The sequence below is a fragment of the Schistocerca americana genome, chromosome 6 (assembly GCF_021461395.2).
Source record: "Schistocerca americana isolate TAMUIC-IGC-003095 chromosome 6, iqSchAmer2.1, whole genome shotgun sequence".
In the NCBI taxonomy this organism is placed as follows: Eukaryota; Metazoa; Arthropoda; class Insecta; order Orthoptera; family Acrididae; genus Schistocerca; species Schistocerca americana.
In genome coordinates this window covers 405,662,023-405,688,772 of record NC_060124.1, presented here as the reverse complement: position 1 = coordinate 405,688,772, position 26,750 = coordinate 405,662,023, and positions in this window count along the sequence as shown.

The window sequence follows — 26,750 nt, the reverse complement described above, 5'->3', positions numbered from 1 at the left end:
GTGGAGCTGTGAGCCATAGAAAATGGAGGGCCAAGTGGATAAATCGGAACATTTCCGACAAATTGTTCTGTTTGAGTTCAACAGAGACTTGACAGCAGCGGAGGCGTCCATAAACGTTTGCGCCATGAATGGGAATAATGCCATTGGACAGAGCATGGCAAGAAAATGGTTTTCTCGTTTTAAGGAGTATCGTTTTAACATCAGTGACTCTTAACGTTCAGGGAAACCTTCGAGGTTTGAAGAACATTGTTTAAATGCGTTAATCCACAATGATGGATGTCACTATACTCGAGAACTGTCAAGTGTGATGAACTGCGATCATTCCACCATCGCGCGACATTTGCATGAAACTGGGAAGGTTCAAAAATCGGGTGTACGTGTGCCGCATGCTACAAGCAAAAATCATGAAAATCAGCGGGTGGCCATATGTACATCTCTGCTTGCTTGTAGTCAAGTTGCTCTTGAACAAAACCGACCGTTCCTATCGTGTCTCGTTATTAATAGCGAGAAATGGTGTATTTATGCTACACCACGAAGATGACGTGCTACAGACGCGAAATTTAACCGACAGGAAGAAGATGCTGTGATATGCAAATGATTTGCTTTTTAAGAGCATTCACACAAGGTTGGCGCCGGTGGCGACGCCTACAACGTGCTGACATGAACAAAGTTTCCAACCGATTTCTCATACGCAAACATCAGTTGACCGGCGTTGCCTGGTGAAACGTTGTTGTGATGCCTCGTGTAAGGAGGAGAAATGCGTACAATCACGTTTCCGACTTTGATAAAGGTCGGCTTGTAGCCAATCGCGATTGCGGTTTATCGTGTCGCGACATTGTTGCTCGCGTTGGTCGAGATCCAATGACTGTTAGCAGAATATGGAATCGGTGGGTTCAGGAGGGTAATACGGAACACGGTGCTGGATCCCAACGGCCTCGTATCACTAACAGTCTAGATGACAGGCATTTTATCCGCATGGCTGTAACGTATCGTGGAGCCACGTCTCGATCCCTGAGTCAACAGATGGGGTCGTTTGCAAGACAACAACCATCTGCACGAACAGTTCGACGACGTTTGCAGCAGCTTGGACTCAACGACGAACCTGGGTGCACGAATGGCAAAACGTGATTTTTTCGGTTGAATCCGGGTTCTGTTTACAGCATCGTGATGGTCGCATCCGTGTTTGGCGACAACGCGCTGAACGCACATTGGAAGCGTGTATTCGTCATCGCCATACTGGCGTATCACCTGGTGTGATGGTATGGGGTGCCATTGGTTACACGCCTCGGTCAGCTCTTGTTCGCACTGACGGCGCTTTGAACAGTGGACGTTACATTTCAGATGTGTTACGACCCGTGGCTCTACCCTTCATTCGATCCCTGCGAAACCCTACGTTTCAGCAGGATAATGCACGACCGCATGTTGCAGGTCCTGTACGGGCCTTTCTGGATACAAAAAATGATCAACTGCTGCCCTGGACAGCACATTCTCCATATCTTACACAAAAGGAAAACGTCTGGCCAATGGTGGTCTAGCAACTGGCTCGTCACAATACACCAGTCACTATTCTTGATGAACTGTGGTATCGTGTTGAAGCTGCAGGGGCAGCTGTAACTGTACACGCCACCCAAACTCTGTTTGACTCAATGCCGAGGCGTATCAAGGCCGTTATTACTGCCAGAGGTGGTTGTTCTGGGTTCTGATTTCTCAGGATCTATGCACCCAAATTGCGTGAAAATTTAATTACATGTCAGTTTTATTATAATATATTTCTCCAAGGAATACCCGTTTATCATCTGCATTTCTTCTTGGTGTAGCAATTTTAATGGCCAGTAGTGTATAAGTGAAAGAAAGGAATGGTTGAGTCTAAACAAAACAGCAGCTCCCTTTACAATGAAGTGCGCGCATCCACAAAAGAAAATGTTATACATCTGGTGGAACAGCGACGATGTGGTGTTGTACGAATTCCTTCTCCGAGGTGTAACTACCAGTGATGAGATTTACTATCGTCAAATGAGACATCTTGTAGACGTAATACAAGAACAGCAACCAAGAAGACTGTGTGAACGATAACGCACGCAACCCTTCTGCTAAACACTACAAAGGAGTTGGGTTGGGAAGTCATTCCGCACTCACGTTTTTCACTTAATCTTGTGCCCTCAGATTCTTATCTTTTCCGCTCTCTATCGAACAACCGTCAAGAAATTTCCTTTCCGGATGAAAGTACGCTGCGAATATCGTTCGACAAGGTCTTCGCCTCAAAACCACGTGACTTCTACGGTCTTTTTAAGCCATTATCCATTACGTTCAAAACTGATCTTCCACACGTTTTTTCCATCTCTGACTGAATTGCAGCAAACATTTAAATTTTTGTTTATTCTGCTAGAACTATAATTGCTTTTCCAAATTTTTCACAGGTTTCTTTTACTGCTTGCTCGATATGCAGATTGAATAACATAGCAGATAGGCTACGACTCACCCCATTCTCAACACTACTGCCTCGCCTTGTCACTGCAGTCTGGTTTGTCTATAAGTTGTAAATAACCTTTCACGCTCTGTTTTTATCTCAGCTACGTTCACAATTTCAGAATATGTTCCAAAGCATTCTCCCTCTCTTTTTTTTAATTTTTTAAGTTTTCGGTCGTAGACTTGTTTAATGCGGCCCGCCACGCACTCCTCTCCTACGCCAAACTCTTCATGTCATCAACAAATCACTGGTATTATCTTACCCTAAATTTTAACCCCACTCTTGAATTTTTATTTCCGTCATTGCTTCTTCGATGTGTGGACTGATCAGCAGGGGCGAAAGACTAGATCCCCTTCTTACCGCCTTTGAAACCGAGAACTTCGTTCTTGGTCTTACACTCTTATTTTTCCCTCTTGATTCTCATGCATATTGTGTATTACCCGTCCTTCCCTATAGCTTACGCCTATTTTTTCCAGAATTTCTAACGTCTTGCACATTTTACATTGTCGTATGCATTTTAGAGATCGACAAATCCTATGAGTGGGTCTTGATTTTTCTTTAGTCTTCAGTTCGCCAGAGCTGCCTTGTTAATGCCTTTACCTTTCCTAAAGGCCAATCTCATCGTCATCTAATAGATCCTCAATTTTCTTTTCCATTTTTCTGTATATTGTTCTCTTCAACAGCTTGGATGCGTGAGAAGTTAAGCTGATTGTGTGATAGTTTTCGCACCTGTCTATCCTTGCCGTCTTCGGGATTATGTGGATAATATTTTAACCGAAAGAACCGATAGACTGATGGTACGTGACCAGTCTCATAGATTCCACGCACCACCGTGAATAGACGTCTGGTTGTCACATTCCCCAATGATTTTAGAAATTCTCATGGAATGTTACTGTATCTCTCCCTTCTGCCTTACATGATATCAGCTGTTCCAGAACTCTCTTGTATTCTGGCTCTAATACTCGATCCCCTATGTCTATCACGTCAACATACAAGTCCTCCCCATCATAGAGGCCTTCAGTATACAAATGTTACAAACGTAATTTCTCGATTCTGCATCAATATCCAAGATAAGTCGTTGGGTCGGTACTGCATCGCTTTTTTCTATACGTCTCTAGAATCACCCTGATCTTTCTCAAGACAAGCCTCATCCAGTGTCCCCATACTTTTATACACTGAAGAGCCAAAGAAACTAGTACACTGTCAAATACCGTGTAAGGCCCCCGTGAGCACGCAGAAGTGCCGCAACACGATGAGGCATGGACTCGACTAATGTCTGACGTAGTGCTTCAGGGAACTGACGCCATGAATCCTGCTGGGCTGTCCATAAATCCGTAAGAGTACGAGAGGCTGGAGATCTCTTTCGAACTGCAAGGCATCCCAGATATGTTCAATAATGTTCATGTCTGGGGAGTTTGGTGGCCAGCGCAAGTGTTCAAACTCAGAAAAGTGTTCTTGTAGCCACTCTATAGAAATTATGAACTGTGGGGTGTAGCATTGTCCTTCTGGAATTGCTCAAGTCCGTCGGAATGCACAATGCAGATGAATGAATTCAGGTGACCAGACAGGATGCTTACGTACGTGTCACCTGTCAGAGTCGTACCTAGACGTATCAGGGGTCCCATATCACTCAAACTGCACGCGCCCCACACCATTACAGAACCTCCACCGGCTTGAACAGTCCCCTGGTGACATGCACGGTCCATGGATTCATGAGGATGTTTGCATACCTGGGCACGTTCATCCTCCTGATACCATTTGAGACGGTGCTCGTCGGACCAGGCAACATATTTCCAGTCATCAACAGTCCAGTAACGGCGTTGACGGGTCCAGGCGAGGCGTAAAGCTTTGTGTCGTGCAGTCATCAAGGGCACACGAGTGGGCGTTCGGCTCCGAAAGCCCACATCGAAGATGTTTCGTTGAATGGTTCGCACGCTGACACTTGTTGATGGCCCAGCACTAAAATCCGCAGCAGTTTCAGGAAGGGTTGCATTTCTGTCATGTCGAACGATTCTCTTCAGTCATCGTTGGCCCCGTTCTTGCAGGATCTTTTTCCGGCCGCAGCGATGTCGGAAATTTGATGTTTTAATGGATTCCTGATATTCGCGGTACACTCGTGGAATGGTCGTGAATCCCAACTTCATCACTACCTCGGAGATGCTGTGTCCTAACGCTAGTGCGCCGATATAATACCACGTTCAAACTCACTGAAATGTTGATAACCTGCCATTGTAGCAGCAGTAACCGATCTAACAGCTGCACCATACACTTATTGTATATATATAGGCATTGCCAACGGCAGTGCCATGTTCTGTCTGTTTATTTATCTCTGTATCTGAATACGCATGCGTATATCAATTTCTTTGGCGCTTCGGTGTACATAATATGTGATGAACAGTATTTAAATAACTGGTAAAACTATTGATATTATCAATTATATAGATGAAATTAACACCTAACCTATGCTACTGACTTTAATTTCGCCGGCCGGTTGAAGGCGCTACAGTCTGGAGCCGCGCGACCGCTACGGTCGCAGGTTCGAATCCTACCTCGAGCATGAATGTGTGTGATGTTCTTAGGTTAGTTAGGTTTAAGTAGTTCTAAGTTCTAGGGGACTGATGACCTCAGAAGTTAAGTCCCATAGTGCTCAGTGTCATTTGACTTTAATTTATTTTCCTTTTAGCACTGAAATCTGGTTCTCAGTTAATTGTTACCGACGAACAGTACATTTATATGTTGAGAGTCACCTGCGAGGGGTTTAGGAGGAAGGAATATTAGGATTTAACATACTTTCGCGTACGTTATTAGAGAACACCTGCAACATATAAATCAAGACAGCTGGATGCGTGTCGGAACAGCTCTTCTCGCGAATGCGTCTCCGTTGTCACATGACCGCTCCACCTCTGTCGGTTGGTCTTAGCTGCGTATGGGATCATGCCCGATCACATCCTTGTACGTTGTGAGAATCATACGTACATAAACGTAGGTTCTGGGCAGACAGAACGGCACTCACCTCTATGATTAGTCTGTCCCAAGCACGTGGTTAGCAGGTGTTCTCTGACAGCAAGTGTCTACGATGGTGACACGTCTCACCATTTGAGAGACGACGCACCAACAGGAGTAAGGAGGCCTTCAGTAGATGCTGGTCTACTTGTACTCGTTTGTGGTGTCGAATCCTGTGTCGGAGGTCTTCATCTGACTACGAACACGGTATGTCCATCTCTATTTTCAAAGCCTTATCTATACTAGGGACAGATAATCGATTTCCACTACTTTTAAATAGAATAACATGTTTTTATTTTCATTAAAAATCACAGTTGTTAACAATTTGGACGTTGAATTATTAAATTACAGAAGAAATAATGTAAAAGACATCTGAATAGTACTCAAAACAAAATAAATGATATCTTGCATATTCTTCCCATTACTACTCCGTATAGCCACTAAGAACAGTTTTATCCAGTCGTTTCACTGATAATCGGTTATGCGGCTTTCACAACGCTTGGAGGGCAAGATGTCGCCTATCTAGGGTGGTGAAAAATTGTGTCACGAAATTTTAACCCTGGACAGCTGATGCCAGTAGGAACCAAAATTACTAATGTTGTGTATGTCGACAACGCACCATTTTTAAACTACGGAAACTTGATGCCACACTATCTGTTTGGTCGCGTGATTGCCCTGTTGCCGGATGCTCTGGACTACGAATGACCGCGAATGCTTTACCTGCCGGAGATCGCGATGTATCCATGGTGGGCCACAAGCTAGGTGGCAGCGCCCCAGCCTTTCACTCTGTGGGCGTGAGGCGAATCCGCCGGGGTCCTGACACATTCACTGTAGTTACATGATAACACGTACTTGGAACAAACCCTTAAATAGGTGTTAGTTCGCGTACAGAAAGTTTTTTACAAATTGTGTCGGCCCTGAAAAGGGCCTTTTTTTTAGCTAGGATATTGTTTACTTAAAACAGGTGCTCGAACTAGCGACCCTCTGGCGCGATAGAAGCTTGGTAACGTCGAACGATGTTTTGATGAAGATTCCTGGTACGGCCCTGATGAGATTGGTGGCATGTTGAATGCGATCCATTAATTCCTCTTCGTTTCAAGGTGGTTCGCGTTTGGGTGGATGAACTAGAACCTTGAAGAATCCCCACAGGAAAAAGTCCGGTGACGTGAGGTCTGGTGATCGCAGGGGCCATATCCTCATATCCTATGAGCACCTCTGCCAATTACCCGACCGAAGAAGAGTTCATTTAAATAGCAGCGCACAACACTATTGTTATGTGCGGGCGCCCCATCATGCTGCAACCACATGCGTAGCCGTATGTCCAGGGGAACATCTTCCAGTAGTTTGGGTAGAGTTTCTTGCAAAAAAGTGAAGGTAATTTGCCGCAGTAAGTCGAGGAGGTAGACGGACCGGCCCAATCAGATTTTCACCCACAATACCTGCCCAAATGTTGAGCGACAATCGTTCCTGGTGTCCGTGGACGTATGTGACGTGAGGATTTCCCCTTGCCCATGTTTCGAGTCTTGTAAAGGCCATCCCGACGGGAGGTGTACTCGTCGGTAAACAGCACAATGGCGGGGAAGTCGGGATCTCGTGCAACACCGGCAAAACCCTAGCCTGTATTCATAGTCCGCCACAGGATTTAGGTCTCGGAAAGGGTGGAAATTAAATGGATGCTGGCCGTCATCCCTCAAAACCTCCCAGACTAACCGATGAGTGAACCCCATGTCGTGTCCAACCGCTCGAGTATTTGTCATAGGTGCTTCCTCGAAGCGCTCGAGAACAGTCTCTTCAAATGCAGCATCCCGTCATGTTCGAGGTGTTCCAGCAACACCATGATATCCCGCTAACCAGCCTGTTTCGCTAAGTCACCGGTGAATTGCTGTTAAATGTTTGCGGGTGTGGGTGGCGTCTTGCTGGGTATCGTTCCTCATACAACCGTCGAGCTTCATGCGCATTACCGTCGGTTAGTGCATAAACAAAAACCATATCTCGTTGTTCTTCAGACGAATTCTGTGCCGCCATGCTTGCTGTATGACTAAATCGCAGGTGACGTGTGTGTGCTCCGAAGTGAAAATTACGTGTGAACGCCTCTGACGTGAGGTGGAGACAAACAGCAAGACCTATTCGACACGTGTGCGTATCACGTTGGGGCAATGACGGGGCGAGGGACGTTTGTATGTGTGAACCGACAACAATAGCGGTGCCCGTCAACCGACGAACAGCAGCAGGACAAGTCCACGGCAAATCGGAGCGCATAGCGACAAGTTTCCGAAGTTTAAAAATGGTTCGTTGTCGACCTACACATTAGTAATTTTGGTTCCTACTGGCATCAGCTATCCAGAGTTAAAATTTCGTGACAATTTTTCTCCACACTGTAGAACTGGAGGACTAAAACCTCAATGTCTTCTCAGTGCTTTAAATGATTAGCCCACTGTGACGACACAAGTGTTACAGAATAAAGGCTCATTCCATCTTTTCTTAATACTGTAATTTTAGAAACTAAATTATTTTAAACGTAAGAACCTAAGTTTTTTATTTGTCTTTTTCCAACCAGTCGTCATATACTTATACGAACAAATATATAACGCTCTATTCACCCTCTTGGTATCTTGTCCTGTAAATAATTTTATCTTTGCTTTCTTAATGCTTTTTTATATTTTAAAATTTTACCGACGACTTTAAATTTTCGAAACTTATTTTGAACCCCACTTCATTATTACCCAGTTTCTCAAAACATTCTGATGTTTCATTTTTGGCAGTGCTGATTCAGTAATTCTTGTACTTAAATTGATTTGAACAATAATACATAAACAAATGACTATGTCGAGTCGGTAAAAAAGGGGATTCCAGATGAACGAACTCAGAATGAAATTTTGCCAATGTTGTTGAGGCGTGGCGAATGTCACCGAAAGATGCATTTAGCAAACACTCCTGACCAGTGGTTATGCCATTCTCACGCTGTATACTTTCTTCCAGAAGTGATAGGTATCGCAAAACACGCAGAAGGGCTTCTGTAAAGTTTGGAAAACAGGAGAAAAGCAATAGCAGAATTGAAGCTGTGAGGGAGAGTTGTTAGAAAGTCATGCTTTTGGGTTTTGAGTCCTAGTCGGCACACAGTTTTAAAATGCCGGGAAGCTTCAAAAACAGAGCACACTGCGCCGAAGAGTCAAAGATTCTGTCTGGAAAGCCAGAGATTTTTCGAACAATATCGCATACAGGGAGAATCCCTGTCACAAGATCTTCTTTCCTCTCGGTAGGTGTACAGCACTTTTCACTGGTTTCAACAAGAAGAAATAAAGTAGGATCATATCAGACGAACAGGCTTACCGGTGGACAATGCTTCCTCTCCTTAATCACCTTTGAGTGAACGTCAAGTGCACAGTAAGCTGGGTCACTCGTCGTTTGGCACCGGGTTGGCGCATAAAAATCAAATGACGTATCTTCTAACAACGTGGGCAGCGCGTTTCTCAGTCACTTACAGCACTGCAGATCTGTGTTGATAGGCCTTCACAACTGGAGCATAGAGATTCTCAAGGATGCAGTTGCTCCAGAGCTGATTGAGGCAAGACCTAATATTTCCACGACGGAATCCGCATAATTTGTCACCCTCCTCGGTTGTTGTGTTACGGTGAGACTTGCCTTCCTCCCATTATCTTTGGAACAGTCTTGGAAATAAAGAGATGCGGTGGATGTCTCCTACTTACGTATCTAGTCCCGTATAGTCCATCAGTTTCTCTACAGTTTCCATCTGCTCGAATGCATGTGAAAATCAAGTTTGCTAGTTCCGATTTCGGTACAATGCTGTGTCACTGGGACTGATCCACTGCACACTTCATCTTTCAGACACGATATACACAGTCTTACAGATGCTTACATCAAGAAACAAGCAATAACCGCTCGATCCACACTGCACTGGTGATATTTCATGTCCCCACTACTGATTTGGCTTCACGTTGGCCCAACTTCTTTAGGCTACAATGTCTGTCAATTATCTTCGTGTTCCATGGATTGTAATTGAGATCTCTTACTAAGATGTGGAACATATAATCTGTAAAGAAAATATCGCAACATACTGGCCATTTACATGATTGTTGTTTAGGTTAATCTTAAACTACAATCAATTTTATGGTGATATTTTCTTTATCTTCAAACAAGATCATAAGAAATCAATTTATTACATTGCACAAATGACGGATTTCGAGCTAGTCGTTCCAGAGCACGGCTCTTTATCTCAAGCAGATAAGCTTGCTCTTCTCCATCATACCTAGAAGTTTGGATTGAGAAGTAGCTTACAAAACGCTTGTTCGTCCGATTCTTGAGTATTGCTCATCAGTATGGGACCCTTACCAGGTTGGATTAATAGAAGAGATAGACATGATCCAGCGAAAAGCAGCGCGATTCGTCATGGGGACATTTAGTCAGCGCGAGAGCGTTACGGAGATGCTGAACAAGCTCCAGTGGCGGACACTTCAAGAAAGGCGTTACGCAATACGGAGAGGTTTATTATCGAAATTACGAGAGAGCACATTCCGGGAAGAGATGGGCAACATATTACTACCGCCCACATATATCTCGCGTAATGATCACAACGAAAAGATCCGAGAAATTAGAGCAAATACGGAGACTTACAAGCAGTCGTTCTTCCCACGCACAATTCGTGAATGGAACAGGGAAGGGGGGATCAGATAGTGGTACAATAAGTACCCTCCGCCACACACCGTAAGGTGGCTCGCGGAGTATAGATGTAGATGTAGATGTAGATTGTTACTGCCTGCTTAACCGACAGAGTACGTATTTCGGCGAGCGCATCTTGAAGGACTTTGCAACTTCATTGCCATGCACATAGAGGTAAACGTCTAAACATTGCAATGACGTATCCCAGTCTTTCCGAAAATTGTTGATACCAGTCTTTCGAGTCCCAGCCTCGACGCGTGAAGGGAGGGCAAACCACGTTGTCTCATCAGTACTTGCTGTTGTTTTATAGTGATTGTAACTACCGTGCTGTGTTATAGGATATGCTACGGTACGTCCGCGGCAATACACTTTCTGTGCAATCAGACGACGTCGTTTTCCTATTCTTTTCTAATCACGGCTCATTCTTATTCCTGACATCAATAATTCGATATTCCTTAATGTGCCGTACTGTGGTGTTTACAAAAGCATCGTTTCGAAATCTTGCCGAAATTAGTATTTTTTCGTATTAAAGACACAAAACGCTTTTCGACCACCTAAATATTAATGTTAATCTTTCAATGTTGAAACAACTTCTAATGCACATTGAAAGTTACATTCGCGAAGTATAACACCGATACTGAAATAAAATTAATTTGACGTCTTATTATATCGCTACTTCCTGCACCAATTTTAGCTGCTCAAAGCGGTAATTACACATGTTTGTGAGCCTTTTAGATAGTGGTGATAGGACAGGAAACAGTTATAATATAATGATCATTATTTGTTTATTTTTCCCGTTTATCTGTACGTACCTATTATTACGCCTGTTAGTGAGTTTTAGTGTAGAAATCTGTTAAACACAAATGTAAACGACAATATAAGTATTGGATAAATGGCGCAGTTGAGCAGTTGGGTGTTCAGCAACTTGAATATTCCGTATTCCAGATAACATTGTCAGCAGCGACAAAGGAATCACATTCAACTGGAATGTAGCTTTCTTCCAGGCATGATTGATGATGTTGTTAGACATGAGAACATTGAACTGATTATGGGTAAGTGCTTGAAGGTTGATGATAGAGGTACGTCTGTGGAGTTCAATACCAATATTTTCGACCAAAACATGCCCGTAAAAACACTTAGTGAACTATTTACACTGGCGAAAAGAAGTTTATATCCAAAGTTTGAAGAAGAATTGCTGCGCCAGGTGGGGTCATTGGTACCTATATATGTTTATCTGGAAGTACGAACAGATCTTGTTGATGGAGTGAAAATGGATCTGGGGCCAAACAACGTTTTGTCCCAACTTTGGGAGAGAGACAGGTATCCCACCATTGTGCAATAACTTGCTGGTCCACTTTCCCTGGTTCTGAAGCCGTTATGTATGCGTTCGGAGGTCAGTTCATTTTCTTTTGCACAAGATGATTAAATTTTTCACTTGGTTCACGGAAGACAATAAGTAGCGGAGAAAAGAAGTCTACTCTCCACGGAAATAATTGTCTGAATTTTAGACGACTGTGATGTTCCAGACGCTGACTGCACTCCAACAATCGTGTCTTGTTCACCCATTCTAGATAGTGTGTGATGTCTGTGAATGTCCAGACTGATCGGTATTTGAAATTTCAGCTGCAGAATTATTAGAACGATGGTGTCCATGAATTCAATACCAAAAGCAATCGCAGAATTCTCTACCCCTTCTTGCACTTGAGAATGTTTGTGCGTTACGAATCGCTTAATTTTGCGACTCACAATCTTGTGAATTCCCTTAAAATTCCACACACAGCTAGATCCAGCTTTGAAATCCGTCAGTCCAAGTCATTTCCATTCGAACGCTTTATGTCACATTATGCGCAACCCTGGGAGTAACCCTTGCCTCTAGAAAGGTAGACCAAACGTACTCCGGTATGACCTTGAATTTCTCGTGTTTTATTCCCTGTTGTTCACACTAGCTCTGATAACGAAATAGATAGTTACTGTCCTTGACCCTTCTGAAGTGACGCATAATTGTTTTCACTGACCAGATTCTATTTTCTTACTCACCTTCCTGATGTAGTCGAAACGTACATAGTCATTAGCTATATCATCAGCAAAAGGCTCATAAATTGGTTCGACATCAGTAATCTCCTTGGAAGGCATTTGCATCATTTCTTCATTCTCCAGGATTTCAGTGATAGTGCCTACTTCAAGTTTCTTGATCAAACCGAATACAGGGCTTGCAGTGTCGCTTTCCTCTTCATCTACTTTACTTAACGCTGGTCATCGGCTTAATTGAAACGGGACTCATCACTGAAAACAGTGATGAGATTCCAGGGCGAAGACGTGTCTGGAGACACCCGGACAGCGGTGGGACACCTGTCAGGCTGTCGTTCGTCATGCCGCTCGACAACCCGGAGTGATGGTCCGGGGTGCCACTTCATTTCACAGCAGGATCACTTTGGTTGTCACCCGGGCCCTTCATGGCAAACTATCTTCAGCTCACATTTCAGCAGGATAATACCCGCCCGCGCACGGCTAGAGTTTCTACTGCTTGTCTTCGTGCTTGCCACACCAGATCTTGGCCAGCAAGGTCGCAGGATCTGTCCCCAGTTGGGAGAATTTGGAGCATTATGGGCAGGGCCCCCAACCATCTCGGGAATCTGACGGTTTAATGCACCAGTTGAACAGAATTTGGCTCGATATGCTTCCGGAGGCTATCTCACAACTCTGTTAATCAATGTCATGCCTAAGAGTTGCTTGCGTATGGGCCAGAGGTGGACCAACGCGTTACTGACTTTCTCAATTTGTGCAGCTCTTTATCTTGAATAAAACATCAAGTTTGTTTTAAACGGTAACCATTTGCTTTTCTGTGCATTTACGTCACACATACCGATTTCCGTCTCACTCGTATAATTCCTTCGTTGTGCGTCATTTTTTGTCTTAGAATGTGTGTAACAGTTACCTACAAAAGTATTTTACACAACTAAGACAGTTTCCTATACCACTTGGAGAACACGTAGTGCTCTTTCCCACATCTACATCTAAATCTACATGGTTACTGTGCAATTCACACTTTAGTGCCTGGCAGAGGGTTCATCGAACCATTTTCATACTACTTCTCTACCATTCCACTCTCGAATGGTGCGTGGGAAAAAGGAACACCTAAATCCTTCCGTTCGAGCTCTGATTTCTCGTATTTTATTATGGTGATCATTTCTCCCTGGGTAGGTGGATGTCAACAAAATATTTTCGAATTCGGAAGAGAAAGCTGGTGACTGAAATTTCGTAAATAGATCTCGCCGCAAAGAAAACCGTCTTTGTTTCAGTGACTGCCACCCCAACTCGCGTATCATATCAGTGACACTCTCACCCCTACTGCGCGATAACGCGAAACGAGCTGAACTTCTTTGCACTTTTTCGATGTCCTCCGTCAATCCTAAGCGGTAAGGATCCCACACCGCGCAGCAATATTCCAGCAGAGGACGGACAAGTACAATGTAGGCTGTCTCTTTAGTGGGTTTATCACATCTTCTAAGTCTTCTTCCAATAAAGCGCAGTCCTTGTTTCGCCTTCCCCACAGTATTGTCTATGTGGTCTTTCCAGTTTAAGTTGCTCGTAATTGTAATTCCTAGGTATTTAGTCGAATTGACAGACCTTAGATTTGTGCGATTTATTGTATACCCGAAATTTATCGGATTTCTTTCAGTACCCATGTGGACGACCTCGCACTTTTCTTTGTTTAGTGCCAATTGCCACTTTTCGCACCATACAGAAATTCTCTCTAGATCATTTTGTAATTGGAATTGACCGTCTGATGATTTTACTAGACGGTAAATTACAGCGTCATCTGCAAATAACCTAAGGGGCTGCTCAGATTATCACCTAGATCATTTATGTAAATCAGGAACAGCAGAGGGCCTATGACATTACCTTGCGGAACGCTAGATATCACTTCTGTTCTACTCGATGATTTACCGTCTCTCCCTACGAACTGTGACCTCTCTGAGAGAAAATCGCGAATCCAGCCACACAACTGAGGCGATACTCCATATGCACGCAATTTGATTAATAGTCGTTTTATTTTTAAATAAATGCCACGTCTACAGCGAATCAGGTACTACATTTTACACACAATCGCACTGGTCAGTACTTGTTTACTGAATGCGAAAGCCACACTTCAATAATTCATGAAGTTCATTTGTTCATTTATATTAAGAAGTTCATATGAAAGAAATAAATACTTTTGAAAATGAACAGAAATGAGTCAGTGAGACAACAACTTCGGCTAATTTATGTCATGTTACGTTTCAATAAAATGTGAATGAGTTACAACACTTATGAGTGGTGGTCATAGACACAATATAAGTTGATTAATAGTTTACCTCATAGTAAAACGATATTCTTTTTGCTACACATCAGTGATTACGTCTGAGTTCACTTTTAAATTTGGTATTGCTGTAAAATATTTTTGGCTTTCCTTAGGTCGATAACCCGTAAAGATATGGATCATAAAAACCCAATAAGCGTATAATATTGCTACTAGTTTATTCATTAACTTACTCAGTATGCTTTCAACGTTTACAGTAAATGAAACTTGCCACTCCAGTCGCTCGCCAGTGAACTAGTATAAACTGCTTGCTTTTGGCACTGGACGCTTCTCCGCGTGCTAATGAAATAATCATGTTCCTCGTTAGCTGAAACCCACTTTCAGTTGCTGCACAATAGTCGGCGGGTGCCAGTTTTGCAATCCATAGTCTTTAGACGAAACTTCCTGAAACTTTTCATTCGTATCGCAAAACAGAAGAGTTTAGCCAATTTACTAAAGCGGAAAACGGTACTACCGATCATTTTTTATGGATTAATGACATGATAGGAGCCGTTAATCAGACTAATTATCTCTTCCCTTTTCCCTTTTTCTCTCTTTTTTCTCTTCCCCTCATTCTATTCTTCCCTGTATTGCACTTCTCATTTCTCACACAGATCCATTCATTCTTGTATCCTTTTTAACCCTATCCCTTCTCATATTTCATATGTATGTGATGTTATCAATACACTGATGAAATTAATGGTGACTGATAACCGTTTATGGTCTTCTGCAATTAAAGAAATAAGTAACACGATAAAACTTTTATATTTGCGTTGTTTATACCTGATGTAAGCTGAATTCGCTGTTTATTCGAGTTATTCATCACTGCATGTTAGCTTCATTTGGAGACCTCTCCACTTTCATACGGTTTCTTATTTCTACACCTCCGTCTACAGTAAAAGAAACAAGTTATGCTTCCCCTTCGACAAAGATTTCCTATAATCTTGTTTCTTACAAATTGTTCTCCAGTTTTTTGACGATAGCAACGCTGCTGCAGAGCTTCGAAATATTTCTTTTGTTGCCACACTATTTAAGATGACTACTTCTTTATGTTTGGGGTCCAGCTCTAGAAACTTGATCCTCAAATCTTCAGCAAGGTCTGTTAACAATATATCTCATTAATATGGTCTCAGACCAGATTTATTGGAAAAGGGGAAACAGAGCTTGTTGTTTAGCTTCCTGTAGATATCGAGTGATTCCCAACTGTTTCGCTGAATTTCGCGAGCGATTCCCGAACAGCAGAACTGTTTTAACATGCCTTTTACTCCATTCTTTCTTATCCACTCCGGATACACCGAGTAACAGTGGGCCATCATCCTGAAAACCTGGCCAATTTCGCAAAATATACTCTAATGCGGCCAAAAATGGATATAATGGGGTTTATGACTCTTCTGATAGCAATTATTACGCCCAAAATTGAAAAATTCAAAATGCCGGATCCAACAGGGCCCAATTAATTAATGATGTGGCCAAAAAATAGTTTCAGTGAACATTTATTCTTTTTATGGTAAATTCATTTCAAAACTGCTGTATTATTGTCTTTATTACAAAAACTGCATATAAATAAGAAGAATTGATTTTTTCTTATCCTTGTTGTTGCTTCTTGTACATCTTCATTTTTTTCTTCATCATCCTCGGCAACTGATTTCTCTTAATCCTCTGTAGCAAGTACTAAGAGGGCAACAGCTTCTGAGACAAAGTTATCGCTTTTCTCGGAGATGGCTTCTGCATAGAAGATCTATGTAATCGGAAAATGTAATTTAAAAAAATATATTCTTAACATATTTAAAATATCTTTTCAAACTTAGTAACTACATTTTTATTTTGTAAGAGCTTATTAGCAATATTATAGACATAAAAATTGTACTGTTATTTCTGATTATGTAATTTGTTCGTATTTCAGTAAAATATTTTCTCAATGTAAATAATGGCATTTTGCAACTGTCGTTTAAAAATGGCTCAAAGCCGGAGTTGCGGAAAGTAGCTGGATTTTAAGGCTGATACCGAAAGATAACAGTACATACCTACGGACGGAACGAAAAAGAAGGCGGAATGTTATGGAATCTGTCTTTTTTCGCTCCCGTTTTACGGTTTTTTTTGCTTGTATTTCGGTAAGAAGTTAATCAGCAAAACCAGTGGATAATTAAAGGTTAAACATTGAACTATATGAAACTTCCTGGCAGATTAAAAGTGTGTGCCCGACCTAGACTCGAACCCGGGACCTTTGCCTTTCGCGGGCAAGTGCTCTACCATCTTTGTTTTTTTTTGTTTTTTTTGTTTTTTTGTTGTTTTTTTTTGTTTGTATCCAATGTCAGGCTTACCACCTTTGCTGACATACATGTTGTTGTACTATCGCATAAAGAGTGTCTACAAAGTCCATATGTTGACAAATAGTGGCCAATTAGAAAATTAATTAATTAAGGAAATGAATAAAACTGAAAAGGCCCAAATGAAAGACATGAAGACATTGCGGATAGTACAAATACAAAAGAAACATTCTCCTGTAGCAATGAAATGAAATTCGTGTCGGGGGCGACACCTGCTCACGACCCGACGTTCGATAGAGCAAGAGAGCCATCTATCGACTCGTTCTCCAGACGTTGGTGTAAGACTGGGTCGTCTTCTCGAAATTAACTAAGGGTCCGTAAGTGTGATCGATGTCTATCTCGGCTTCTTCGTCTATCTCATCTCTCACCCGTCACACCCCATCTGGCCGGCGGGTCGGTAGATGTAAGTCGCAAGTAATTAGCGAAGTCTTGCCTATATTTCTTATGCTGTTGCAGCTTCGTGTGTCCATCTAGGAGAAAATGCCAAAAATCAATTTTGTCCTTTTCCGATTCGTTATACACGTAGCCCACCACCATTCCCCGCACCCATGTCACTGCAGTGGTTTTTTGGACCGGGAAATAAGATTCTTGGGGGAAAAAAAGTGTGTCTGATGAAATTGTGTGAGGGGCGGAGCGTAACAGGAAAGCCAATATCTGTTGTGTCAAGTGCCACACTGGAGCCGTCCCACTACATGCTAAACGATGTTCATCAGTGTCCACTGTTGCGCAGCCTAAACATAGTGGAGTGTCTGCCAAATGAATCGCGTGCCGCCGTTGATTCGTTGCGAACTTCCTATTTATCACCACATACCATGTTGCGCGTACCGACGTTGGAAGGTAAACGTTCCGTATAACGCGCCATATCTGTCGCCAGTTCTTGTCTGGGTACTTCTTTTCCAGGGTATTCCTGGGGCACCGGCGCAGTAAGAGTTGGTATACGTCTCGGGTCGTCGGTAGTCGTGTTGTTGGGAAGGAATCTCTGACATAGCTAAGCTCCAAAAAAAAAAAGACTTGAAATGTGACAGCTTCGGGGAAATATGGCCCACATCGACTGGGGGCAGCATTGAAGTGGGCGCTAGTACATCGGCCAACGCACCCGAGATATTGCGAAATTGACCGCGCCACTGTCGGAACATCGCACTGACGAATAACGCCCGTGCCGTTTCATATACGTTAACTAGACCAAGTCCACCCTCTCCAGGTGGTAGCGTAAGCGTTGTGTATCGTATCTTAAACAGGTGTCCCACACTCACGTAGGTTCCGAAAGTTGCTTGGATCCGTGATGCCATTGTGCGCGTTAAAGGCAGGACATGCGCTACGTGAATGAGTCTCGGTGCTAGGTATACGTTAACATAGGTCACCCTCTGAATCATATCCAACGCTCTTAATTTCTGTAACAGCACCATTGTCCGCATCAGCTTCAATATGCGTCGGTAGTTATCCGCTGCTGTCCGCTGCACATCCGTGTGGAACGTAATACCTAGGCATTTTATGGTCTTAACTAACAAGGGGAAGCCGCCAATTGTGAAATTCAGATTCGATTCATACTGCGCATAATAAAAGATCATGGCCAGAGGTGTAATGTGGCAAAGCACCAAGATGCACTTCTCAGCCGTTGTCGAGAAAATCGACAGTTAAAAGAAACCGTTGCGGTGAAATACTCTCTACGATTAATTATTTTCTACAGCGTCATAGCGCAGCGGTAAGCGCTGGGGTTCGTAATCCGAAGGTCGCCGGATCGAATCTCGCGCCATCCAATATTTTTTTTATTATTAGTTTTTTGCAATTCAAATATATATATATATATATATATATATATATATATATATATATATATATATATATATATATATATATATATATAAACTATTAATGAATTGCTTATGCATGTTGGTGAAGGCGGATCGCTCTCCAATTGCACCGCCTCAATTTTTCCGTTTGTTTAACAGGGTGTACCAAAGCTGTCCCGTCCGCACTGATTTTCGACGATGTTACAAGTTGCGCTAGGGACCGCATCTGCCTTCTTTCGAAGTTAGCAGGCAACTACGCTGTTATGGGGCGGCTCGTTTCGGCCCATTCAACATCTGTCCTTCAAGTGTAACGAGCGAGTAACGGAGTTTATATTTCATACCTGCCACTGCAAGTTTGTGTTCGTGGGGTCTCTATTCTAATTCGAACGTTTGACTTAAGCTATACGTATTCGTTTCTACGTCTTCCGTTAACTATACGTGGTTAACATTATGAAGACAATTAATAACATTTGTGAAATATAACTTTGTTTGCGGAAAACATAATAATGTTCGAAGTCGCCAGTTTTTCCACGACAAACGACTTTCAACAACTTATTACATGCATAATTGTTGCAACTGATTGCCGGGAATTATATATATATATATTATATATATATATATATATATATATATATATATATGAATTACAAAAAACAAATACTAAAAAAAAAGTTGCATCGAGCGAGATTCGATCCGGCGATCTTCGGATTACGAACCCGAGCGCTTACCGCTGCACCACCACGCTGTAGAAAATTACTAATCGTAGAGAGTATTTCACCGCAACGGTTTCTTTTAACTGTGGATTTTCTCGAGAACGGCTGAGAAGTGCATCTTGGTGCTTTGCCACATTACACCTCTGGCCATGAGCTTTTATTATGCGCAGTATGAATCGGATCTGAATTTCACAATTGGCGGCCTCCCCTTGTAAGATGAGCGGGCCTTCCTCCCCCGGTTGTAATCCTCGACCGACATTCATGCAGCGTGATTTTTGTAGATTAAGCACGCTTCCTGCCGCCATCCCGTATCGCTGTATCCATGCCAACGCCGTACGTACTTCTTCGCCGGTCCGTGCCACCAGCATCACATCGTCAGCATAAGCGCGGCAATGAAAGGTCAGTTGTGGCAACGGCACTCCTTCCAACCGTCAGCGGAGACCATATAGACAGGGTTCCAAAGCCATTGCATACAAAAATATCGAAAGGGGGCAACCTTGACGAACTGACCTTGAAATAACAATGTAGTCAGTGCCCCGCCCATTCACCGAGACCTTTGATCGTACGCCGTGTAACAGTCGCATGATCACTAGGATGAAGGCCTGTGGGATTCCCAATCTGCCCATCACCGCATGCAAAAAGGTATGATCCACTCTGTCGAACGCATGATCGAAGTCAATAGCGACGAGTGCCCCACGCACTCGGCATGCCGCTGCTAATGCGATGATATCTCGGTAGTCACCGAGCGCCGTATGTACGTTGCTCTTACCGCCGAGGCAAGTTTGATCCATGAGGAGTCTATCAGAAAGTGAAGACCGCAGGCGAGCCCCAAGGATGCGCGCGAAAATCTTATAGTCGCAGTTCAAGAGAGTGAGTGGGCTATAATCTCCTGGATTTCTGCCACCGCGTGGTTTGGGTATTGGGATGATGATACCCTCCGTGAATTCGGCAGGTATCTCAGTCTGCGGTAACAGGAGTTCGTTGTACATCTGAATCCAGGTCCGTCCCATGAGGTATGCAAAGGCGCGGTAAAATTCAATTGGGAAGCCGTCCTGTCCTGGGGACTTGTTCGGAGCCCCCCTGGCAATTGCGTCTGTCAGCTCGTCCTCTGTTATCGCTGTGATGAAAGTCTCTGCATCCAGTGGTGGTCCTCTGTCTGGCATTTCCGAGATGACATCATGTAGTGGCTCGTGGTTCACATGGACAGGTCCATATAACTGGCGGAAATAGTCGGTAAACACATGTGCAATATCACGCTGGTGCACAACTTGCTGGCCAGTTTCAGAGATTAGTTCCCTGATCAATGTCCTGCGTCGTCGTTGGCGTTCACGTACCACGTGGTGCATGGAGGGGGTTTCGGCAGCAACTGTGTCCGCCAATCGCGCCCGGACCATTATACCTTCCATTCTTAGTCTCGTCAGCTGTAATAACTTGGCTTTTATCCTGCGCATGGCCGTGTGCCTTTCCGGCGATGGTTGTTGGGTCATCAGCTCCCTCAGGGCTGTAAAATAAAAATCAGCCGTTGTGCGAGTCCACTGCGATTTGTCCTGCCCGTATCGTATCAACGTTCGCCGTAACGTTGGTTTTGCGCATTTAACCCACCACTGGAGAACCGAGGTGTATGCTCGTTGGCGGCGAACGCAGGTCTCCCAGGCCGCCTCTATCGACCGGTGACATTCAGTGTCACGTAAAAGTGCACAATTCATTTTCCAGTGACCTTTACTCCGCCATATCTTCTGACGCGTTAGTGAAATCGTACAGACGTACGCCATATGATCCGTAAAAGCCGCTAGCCAGATTTCGGCATCCAGTATCGTCGTCCGTAGAGCTCGTGTCACGTACACTCTATCAAGTCTACTCGCCGAGTGTCCCGTGACAAACGTATAACCCGGTCTGTCAACATGCTGCAGTTCCCAGGTATCCAGAAGCGCCATTTCGGTAATCAACGCACGCAGTTCCATGCATGGCACATAATGAGGTACTTGGTCCTTTTTGTCGACGACACAATTAAAGTCGCCGCCCACTATATAGTTATCAAAGGGTCCAACGGTGCTATCTCTTCGGTGTAAAAAGCCGCCCTTTCTCTTCGTTTTGTGGAGCCAGATGGTGCGTATAAATTGATGAAACGAACGCCGTCGACAGTGTTCGCTATGCCGCGTGCCGAAGGGAGAGACCTGACGTCCTTCACTCCTATTCCTTCCCTGGTGAGAATCGCCACACCGCATCCACTTTCATCGTGCACTGAATAATGTGCCTCGTAACCGTAGAACTCTGGCGGCGATGTGAAACGCACTTCTTGTAGGAGTACAATATCCACGTCCGCAGCGCGTAACATATCTTTCAGCATTTGAATTTTAAGCGGTGTCCGTATGCCATTAATGTTTATCGTGGCAATGCGGTACGCCTGGCTTGTGTTCATCAGTTGTAGGGCGGTGTCATTAAGCGTCCATCTGCACCCCCGGCGCTCCTCAACACACGAAGTTGGTCAACATATCCCGACCCCTCCCGGCCTCTGGGCAGGACTGTCCTCAATCGTCGCGTTCGTATTTTCATCCTGTTCCTGTTGGTCCATTTCTTGCGGCCAGTCCCCCAGCATATTTCCGGAACTGGTCGAAGGATGGGAGGTAACGTTGTCATCGCTCTGATGTTGGACAGTTGTCATCTCCACTTCCGCCTTCCGGTCACCAGAAGGAGAGGTCAAGTTTTCGTCGCCGTTAGTTCCTGCATCGACATCTCGGTATCTGTTGAATCCACTGGTCTCAGGTCGATACTGTCGTTGTCGTCCACTGTCCCCTCGGGACTATGGCTATCGTCAGCAGAAGTCAGTCGACGCTTCTTTCTCCTCTTCGGCGAACGCTGTTTCCGTTGCCTTGCTTCCGCATCGGCTGTTGGGGTTGCGTATCCTCCGTCTTGGGCCTGGCCTATCACGCTCTCGGTGGAAGCACTGGCAGCCACCACGGATGAACCTGGAGCGGCCGTCAGCTGCATCTCTTGTGCGGTGTCCTGTGTCTGCTGTGGTGGAACCGGTGGTCGGAGTTCCAGTCCGTTGGTGTCCATGTTCTCTATAGGGGGCAGCTGCTGGTGCCCAACGGAAGTCTCCCTCACGTCGCCTCTCAGGGCTTCCACAAAGGTCAACGGTAAGACAGTCGTCGGTTGTGGCGCCTGAACGTCATCCCGTGGAGTCTGCACTAAACGTCGCTGGAGGCATTCCGAGCGGACGTGACCTTCTTTCCCGCACCCCGAGCAAGTGCGAGGTTGCCCATCATAGATTATAATCGCTCGACAACCTCCTATGTACAAATAAGAGGGGACGTGCTTGCGCAGTTCTATCCGTATTTGACTCACCCCATTTAAAACGGGGTACGTGGTAAAACTCGTCCATTTTTCGGCCATATGGGATAGAACTGTACCGTATGGTCGAAAGGCGTCGGTAACAAGTTCAGACGGGACCTCAAACGGAAGTTCGAAGACTCGTATAGTGCGGATCCCCATTCCCGCGTGATCGACCGTAACCGCACCAACATTCCCGTCGGCATGACAGAAACGATACCCGTTCGGTGATCGTTGTAGAAGTCTTTCGCAAGCAGCCTCGTCAACAAGCTTGACATAGACGACGCTTGAAACGAGCGATAAATTGATTCCCACGATTTCCTGTGGATCGATTTTTACTTCTTCTCTGAAGAAACGTTCAATCTCGTGTGCCTTTGGTCGTGTATAGTCGTTCGCAAAACTGAACTTCAAAGTCGTTCTTCTGTACGAGTGTGCCATCTCGTTCTAGACTCACAACACCGCACACGCGAAGCTGCTCCGGCGTAAACAAACAGGCGCGCGCACCACAGCGCGGCCGGCAGGCAACACGGTCCGCACTGTGTCACTGCCGAAGGCAGACTGCTCTACCATCTGAGCCACCGAAGCACGACTCACGCCCGGTCCTCACAGCTTTACTTCTGGCAGTATCTCGTATCCTACCTTCCAAACTTTACAGAAGCTCTCCTGCGAACCTTGCAGAACTAGCACTCCTGAAAGAAAGGATATCCTTTCTTTCAGGGTGCGCAAGAGAGCTTCTGTAAAGTTTGGAAGGTAGGAGACGAGATACTGCCAGAAGTAAAGCTGTGAGGACCCAGTGTGAGTCGTGCTTCGGTAGCGCAGATGGCAGAGAACTTGCCCGCGAAAGGCAAAGGTCCCGAATTCGAGTCTCGGTCGGGCACACAGTTTTAATGTGCCAGGAAGTTTCATATCAGCGCACACTCCGCTGCAGAGTGAAAATCTCATTGTGAATGAACTATATGTTTGAAATTATGTATATACATTTTGGAATAGCTTCTATTTAAAAAAATTTGGTCTGTTTCCACTGAAACAAATAATCATTCGAACGAAATTCAACCTTCGGAAGAAACAGCTGGCCGCGTCTAAACCGGTATTCAATATTCCCAACATTACTCTAGCCAACCTGTAAACGAAAATTCTTAACTCTGGACATTCTTTCGGAGATTTATGGCCACTTTTTTGGAATTCTGACCCTTTGTGCGGCACTTGGATTAAGACATCGGTCTCTTTTTAAGGTTCAGCGGGGGTTCTAATCTTTCTACGCCTATGTTGATTATATTTTTTGTAATATTGCTAAATACCTTCAAGATAATAAATAAAAATGAATACAAAAATGCAGTAAATGAAGCATGCGAAAAGGAATACAAACGCCTGAAAAATGAGATCGACAGGAAGAGCAAAATGGCTAAGCAAGGATGGCTAGAGGACAAATTTAAGGAGGTAGAGGCATATATGATAGATACGCTCAGAGGATAATTAAAGAGACTTTTGGAGAAAAGAGAACCACCTGTACGAATATCAAGAGCTCAGATGGAAAACCAGTCCTAAGCAAAGGCGGGAAAGCAGAAAGATGGAAGGAGTATATAGAAGGTCTATACAAGGGCAATATATTTGAAGGCAATATTATGGAAGAGGACGTAGATGAAGATAAGATGGGAGGTATGATACTGCGTGAAGAATTTGACAGATCACTGACAGACCTAAGTAAAAAAAAGGCCCCGGGAACAGACAACATTCCATTAGAGCTACTGATAGCCTTGGGAGAGCCAGTCGCGACAAAACTCTTCCATCTGGTGAGCAAGACGTATGAGACAGGCGAAATACCATCAGACTTCAAGAAGAACATAATAATTCCAATCCCAAGGAAAGCAGATGTCGACAGGTGTGAAAATTACCGAACTATTAGTTTGAAAAGCCATGGTTGCAAAATACTAATAAGAATTCTTTACAGACGAATGGGAAAAGTGGTAGAAGCCAAACTTGGGGAAGATCAGTTTGGACTCCATAGCAATGTTGGAATGAGCGAGGCAATACTGACCCTACGACGTATCGCAGAAGATAAATTAAGGAAAGGGGAACTAAGTTTCTAGCATTTGTAGACTTGGAGAAAGCTTTTGACAATATTGACTGGAATACTCTCTAAAAAATTCTGAAGGTGGCAGGGGTAAAATATAGAGCGCGAAAGGCTATCTACAATTTGTACAGAAACCAGATAGCAGTTATAAGAGTCAAGGGGCATGAAACGGGAGCAGTGGTTGGGAATGGAGTGAGTCAGGATTGTAGCCTATCCCCGATGTTATTCAGTCTGTATATTAAGCAAGCAGTAAAGAAAACAAAAAAAAAATTCGGAGTAGGAATTAAAATACGTGGAGAAGAAATAAAGACTTTGAGGTTTGCCGATGACATTGTAATTCTGTCAGAGACAGCAAAGGACCTGGATGAGCAGTTGAACGGAATGAACAGTGTCTTGAAAGGAGAATACAAGACGAATATCAACAAAAGCAAAACGAGGATAGTGGGATGAAGTCAGGTGATGCTGAGGGAATTAGTTTAGGAAATGAAACACTTAAAGTAGTAGATGAGTTTTACTATTTAGGGAGCAAAATAACTGATAATGGTCGAAGTGGAGAGGATGTAAAATGTAGACTGGCTATGGCAAGGAAAGCATTTCTGAAGAAGAGAAATTTGTTAACATCGAGTATAGATTTAAGAGTCAGGAAGTCTTTTCTGAAAGTATTTGTATGGAGTGTAGCCATGTATTGAAGTGAAACATGGACGACAAATAGTTTAGACAAGAAGAGAATAGAAATTTTCGAAATGTGATGCTACAAAAGAATGCTGAAGATTAGATGGGTAGATCACTACCGAGGAGGTACTGAACAGAATTGTGGGAGAAGAGAAAATGTGGCACATCCTGACCAAAAGACGGGACCTATTGGTAGTACACGTTCTGAGGCATCAAGGGATCACCAATTTAGTGTTGGAGGAATCGTGGAAGGTAAAAATAGTGGAGGGAGGCCAAGTGATGAATGCACTAAGCAGATTCAGAAGGATGTATGTTGCAGTAGTTACTCGGAGACGAAGAAACTTGCACAGTAGAGTAGCATGGAGAGCTGCATCGAACCAGTCTTTGGACTGAAGACCACAACAAACAACAACTTCAAGAGCGCCTTACAAGAGGTGTAACTGATTGCCTGCTGCATGCTTGACTAATCCGAGCTTGAGCCCTGTTTCAATCATCTCAGCTTCGACGGGATGTTTAACCCGATCTGTGCATTCTGTTTGTGGGCACGCCGCAGCACCATTAACATTTTGAGAAGTGTTAGGTTGGGGGATGGATGACCTGTACCAGATAAAACGTTTCTGGGAAGAAACTTTCGCTTCCAGCAGCGTAGGTTTCTGCTGTTTATGCTCTTGCCGGCTTTGTTCATAGAAACTGCTCTTCTGCCAGATTAAACTTTGTGCTTTATTAATATCTGAGTCCGGGTCACGGTCTACTGCAGGCAACGCTCCGTCACATGTGGCTTTCCCGTGAGGTTCAACGACCCCCTATCAGCTTTAATGGGCCAACACGTTTCCCTCGCTAACGTCTATTTCTTACAGGCCCTGTCGTAATGCTGGGGATGTTTTATCACGAAGACTTTACTGTGTCTTTAATGTGGTTTCACTTATTTAACCATCTTATTGAATCAGAATCAGTGATCCTAAGGCAATTAGCAATTATAACAATTATGACTAGGGGGTTTTACACCGACACTTAGGAAATTTAAGGAAATATTTTTACTTCGCAATAATGTCAGGATACAAATTGCAGACTATCTGAGCAGTCAGAATCAAATATTCAGTCATGAGGACGAAGATGTGGAGCAAAAATGGAAAAAAAGTTCAAATGCGTAATTCAATATGTCTTAGACAAGTGAGTTCCGACCAGGGTCTTAACGAGTGGGAAACATCTACCTTGGTTTATAGACAAAACCTTACTGACGAACAAAAGCTCAACGAAGCCAAACTGAGCGTAAGGAGAGCAATGAGAGAACTGTTCACTGACTTTGGAAGTAACTTTGTGTCAACCGATCTGAGTAAAACCACTAAGAGGTTTTGGTCTTA